The sequence below is a fragment of the Nicotiana tabacum genome, chromosome 9 (genome assembly GCF_000715075.1).
Source record: "Nicotiana tabacum cultivar K326 chromosome 9, ASM71507v2, whole genome shotgun sequence".
Taxonomy (NCBI): domain Eukaryota; kingdom Viridiplantae; phylum Streptophyta; class Magnoliopsida; order Solanales; family Solanaceae; genus Nicotiana; species Nicotiana tabacum.
In genome coordinates, this window is record NC_134088.1 from 26,121,744 (window position 1) to 26,127,533 (window position 5,790).

At 32.6% G+C, this 5,790-nt stretch overlaps 1 long non-coding RNA gene across 1 annotated transcript; it reads left to right on the forward strand.

Moving 5' to 3' along the window:
• The first annotated feature begins 1,407 nt into the window (after positions 1–1,407).
• LOC107808504 (uncharacterized) lies at positions 1,408–3,059 on the forward strand. Its single transcript, XR_012695137.1, has 2 exons — positions 1,408–1,517; positions 2,710–3,059. It is a non-coding gene; the product is annotated as an uncharacterized LOC107808504 (long non-coding RNA).
• Positions 3,060–5,790: the final 2,731 nt, after the last annotated feature.

The following is a 5,790-nucleotide window of genomic DNA, read 5'->3' on the forward strand; positions in this document are numbered from 1 at the left end:
TCAGATTATTATGCCTCAAAGTTGCAAACTCATATGTATATTTTCTTTGTAAAAGAGGCAGTACAGTAAGAAAAATTCCTGTTTATATAATTATGAGAGTACTATGATGCCAATAGAGCTAAATCCATCAATTGTAAAGGTAATAACTTGGAGAAGAATATAATGGAAGTACTAATTATCCGAATTAAAGTTTAGAATTTATACATGCCCTAATAATTTTAAATTTCGGATTGGATCAGATCTGATCGTATTAAAATTATACCAATCCGAATCCGATCCGAAATCTAAAATTTTAATAAATACAATCCCAAATCCGATCCAATCCGAAATTCGAAATTGAACGGATCGATTCGGATTTCGGATATCCGATCCAAATGAACAGCCATAATTGCAAGTGTTAGGTCAACACCTTGTAACATGTTGTTTATATATGTGAGATGATGAGGTTAGTTACAAGGGCATTTCCGGTTCAGCAAATTGCAGTTATGTTGTTGTACTGTTGCAAGTACAGTGCTACAACTTTAACAATTATAGAGTTGACTTGCGCGACGAACTGAAGAACTGATCATGTTTGTTCCCTCTGTTGTTTCCTCATTTGTTTTCCATGAGAATTAAACCAGTCAACATGGTATGTTGCAAAGAGCACAAGACAACTAATTGTATCAGGTTGCAATATGGTTCTTCCATGAAATTTGACAAATCATCAAAATCACACCCGCATAACTTATCAAGTAAGCATAATGGTTTAATCAAAAACCCAACTTAATTACAAAGGTTCAAATAAGTCTCAAGCAGACACGATCGAACTGATTTAATTAAGTCAAAATTAAGAAAAATGGAATTGAATCGAAAATAAAAGAAAAATTGAACTGAACTGATCGACTGATTCTCACTCCTATTGATTGCTACGTGCTTCCTTAGAGCGTAGATATCAATTAATTTAACATGCAAATGTATCTTAGTTTCATTATAATCCAACAAATACATTACTATAGTTTTGAAAAAAATTTCAAACTTGAATCAACTTGATCTTTAATTCCTTTTTTATAGTACAACTTTCTGTCTCTACCAATTCCACTTGGGTCTTGTTCTCCTGTACAAGTTTCTCACCTAGAAGATAACTATATACTATAGAAAAGAATAATAAAAGACTATCATAGAAAAGAATAATAAAAGATTATCATCAGGCTTCCAGTAAGTCTTTGTAATTTACCTTGATCAATATTATTACTTTCTTTATTCAGTAGTAAGTTCTTGTTACTTTCATGGAGGTTCAAGAAGGAAAACTTTTGATCAGTTCAAAACGTTAACTTGACATTTTCTTTATTTTGCGTGTTAAAGGTTAATTAAGCACAAGTGTATGTTAAAAAATTGTTTTTGTGTCACTATAAGTAGACCCTCTGATAAACTTGATTTCACAAAGCATCTCAAAAAGTTTTAAGAAATGGCTCAACCTAAAGTTAGCAAAATAAGTATCTGTGCTGTCCTCTTTTGCTTTCTTCTTATGTTTGCTTCTGGTGAGTAATTCTTAAGTAATTGTTACTCATGTGTAGTTTACGTTTGTGTTAATTTCTAGCTTTTGAGGGTTGTTCTCATTGGCATGGCCACATCGTTTTGTGATTTTTTTATGTGTATATAATTATCTCAAAAACATTATGTATAGATATATACAATAGGCCGAGATGCCGCTTCAAAATACACAGTAAATATCAATTTGGTACATGAAGTAACTTGTTAAAACCACCGCAATCAAAGATAAGGGCAGAGGCACAAGCCAAGCTACGAGATTGGTCGAACCAAGTAATCTTTCCTCAAATAGTGTAGTTGGTATTTAGAATTTATTAAATATATACAAATATTTAATTTAGACTCAGTCATTTACCGTTAAAGTTATTATTCTAAAATTCAAAACTCATAAGATAGAAATTCTGACTCGGTCTCTGATCACAAACCCAAATTTACTTACAAGCTGAATTGTGACTACGGGTCTACACGGTTTGCACAAAATACTACATAAGGCATGCGCCACTAGACTTGTTCCATAGGATAAAGTATGGTAAGAGTGGGATTTTTGAATGGTCACCTGATGTATAAGCTTGGATTTGATCATCTGTATCCTTGGCGTAATTTTGATATGACTTTTTATGGCAAAAATCCGTAAAGAAATCAACCAAATAGCATGCTTCATTTTGTAGCCTAAGAGTGTGTTTGGCTAAGTTTATAAGTTAATCAAATTGGCTTATAAGTACATTTTAACTTATCTTGGGTTTTGATATAAAGCTATAAGTCAAAATCAATTCAACTTAATAATTTTCATCTCACAATCACTTTTAGTTTAACAAAGATTTTTCTATTTTATTCTTACTAATTTTTGCTAATTCTTAATTAATACCTTTCACAAAACGAAACTCCTAACTTCATTTGCATTTCGTATTCATCGTTTCTCCTTTTCTTTACAAAGATACTATTAAATTTATAATTTCTTATAAAAATTACGAGGGTATTTTAGATATTTTAATAAAAGAACAACTTATGATCAGTACTATTTTAACACAACAAATCAAGTGCTTGTTATCAGTTTCAGTACTTTTATCCAAACACTTATTTATCTTCTTATAAAATACTTTTTAGCACTTCAAATATGTAGCATATATTACAATTAATAACCTAGAGGAATTCTAAGTATCTTTACTATGGTTGTATGTGCAGAGGTGCAAATAACAGAAGCAAAACACTGTGGGAAGCCTAGCAAAAGCTGGAATGGGAAGTGCTTTCCCAAGAAGTGTAACCATTGGTGCAAGAACAAGGAAGATGCAGATTATGGAAATTGCTATCATGGAGATTGCTATTGCTATTACCATTGCTGAAAATAAATGGATCTGAATCTATTGCCATTTCATATATAAATGGAACTATTTGTCTTATGTAATATATATATAGATAAATAAATGGTGCTATTACGTGGTTATAGCAGCTATGGCCATAACCTATATGGTCAATCTAAATGTCTTTGTTACATGATGTGTTAATGTAAAATATTAGGTCCATGTGTTTGGAAATATCTGATATCCTTTTCGTTTCCCACTCTTTATATAATAATTTTGGCACAAAAAGATTAAAATTTTGGATCACAAAGTGGACGCCCTACATACTAGCACCCTTGCCATTTGCAATTAGATTTAATTGAATTTTAACTAGTAAAGGCAAGTCAGTTATTATTTTATCAAATTACCAATTAGTGATTATAAAAAAAAATACTTGTAACTATTTAATAAATAATTCGATTGTGTAAATAATTTTTTAATACGTAGAACTTAAACTCTTTGCAGTTTATTGAGCTTGGTTTCGACCTTGTTTTTCTTGTTATATACTCTCTCCGTCTCAATTTATTCAGATGACACATTTCGCTTATCGAAAGTCAAAATGTGTGAAATTTGACCAATATTTAATTTTTTTTAATCATATTGACATGATAAAAAATTGCAACTTATAATATTTTTCATATAGTTTTTGAATATCTAAATTTTAATTTTAAATGCTACGTTGAACTAATCCAATTTAGCTTTAAAATTTAATTAAATTGAAATATGTCATTTAAATTGAAATAGAAGGGGTAGAAGAAGGGATAATATGGATAAGAATGCAAGTAATATGTCTCTTAGCAACTTTTATTAATGTATATAAGACATATCTCTAGGGCGAAAAAATTTTTCCCCCTCCTACTTTTAACAATTAAAATCCCCCCTTATCCTCCATAATGCTTATTTATTGTGACTGCTATCTGAAAAGGTATTATTGCTGCTATTAAGGAAAATTTGGGCTTCTGATTTTTCCCTTAGCCACAGTAATAACAGACACAAGCAAGTGCTTGGCAAGCTCCCCCAAGAGCCTCTTCTTGACTTCTGCATTGTGTGTTACAATGATCGCTGTTGAAACACCAACCACGCCATGTTCCACTGTACCTCTCGCAACTCTCTTCAGCATTGACACTTGGCATCTCTAAGAGAGGCATAAAAATCAAATGGACCAAGGGACTTTGTTAGTAGTAGTTTCGACAATATTTGGCTGAGGCCGAAGTTGAAAGAGTATTTTAAAGTTGAATCTTATGTTAGGACATGAATCTTACTTGGAAAAGAAAGTAAAAGAATTGTGAGTAAAAATTATTGTTTCTTTTGACTTCACATCTGCGTTCAGTACCTAACATAAAAATAGCACGGGCTAGCTAGTTTTCGGACTGGTAATTTAAAAATAGCTAGCTTTTGCAAAGTCATTGAAAAATAACTATTATTTTACTGCAACACGGAAAGTTCGAGCATAATAAACTGGAGATTGGAGCACCTGTGTATGAACTTCCAGCATATTATGCTGGAACTCCAATATATTATAATGGAGTTCCAGTTTATTTATACTGGAACTCCATCATAGTATATTATGTTGGAAGTTCACATGTAAAAAATTCGAACTCCAGTATATTATGCTGGAATATTTTCCGAAATTTGAACAGTATTTTCGTTCAAATTTATCTTTACATGAAAAGTGACTAAATTTTGATTACTTTTGAAATTTTGTCTATTTTTCAATTACCACTTGTAAATCTGGCTATTTTCGAATTTCACTCGTACATAACTCATCAGAATTCTGGCCTGAAAGTGATAATATTTGGAAGCAGAGAAATCGCTATGGAAATTTACTCTAGGGTTAGAGAAGATTCGAGAGAAAAACCATGGCTCAGATCTTTTTCACATTAGTTAATGTTCCTTCTGTCCAATTGTACAAAGAAAACAATATATATACAATGGGCCTAAATGTACCCGGATCGGACCTAACAAACTCAAGTTCAATAATATAAAATAATGCAATACATTAAGTTACAACTATTGGACTTATATTAAGTTTGGGCCTATTTCTATCGTGGGCCAGAAGCTGAATATCCTTCAAGTCCAACATCCCCTCCCCCCCAAGTTGGACGGGAAAATCACCTTCAACTTGGAAAGGAATTGATGATGACTCTGCTAGGAAGAGGTTTGGTAAGAATGTCTGCCAACTGCTTAAAAGTAGATACGTGATCCAAGTGAATCAGGCCTTCACCCAACTTGGAGCGAATGAAGTGAAAATCCACTTCAATATGTTTTGTACATTTATGGATGACTGGATTCTTAGCAATATGTATAGCAACTTGATTATCACAAAAAACGAAAATCGGAAGAGAGACGGGAACATGTAGATCAGACAAGAGTCGAACCATCCAAGTTAATTCAGCCACAACCTTGCTAATGGCTCTATATTCTGCTTCAGCAGAAGAAAGAGAGACAACAGGTTGTTTCTTGGACTTCCAACCAATCAAACTTTCACCCAAAAGACTACAGAAACCAGTAACAGATCGCCTTGTATCAACACAAGCAGAACAATCACTATCTCTATAGGCACTCACAGTGAGATCAGAATCATTGGAGTAGAAAAAACCAATATCTAAAGTACCTTTAAGATACCTCAGAATGTGTAATGCAGCAGACATATGAGGAACGCGAGGACACTTTAAAAATTCACTAAGATGTTGTACAGCAAAACATATATCCGGCCTAGTATGGGTCAAGAAAAGCAACTTGCCAACCAAACTCCGAAAGGATTCAGGTTTATCCAAGACTTCGCCACTATCAGCGGATAACTTCTCATAAAGTTCCAAAGGGCAAGCAACAGGAGAAACATCTTCATATTTATATTCAGAGAGCAAATCAGATACAAATTTCTTCCGATTCAACAGAAGACCTGAAGGAAAATAAGATATTTCAA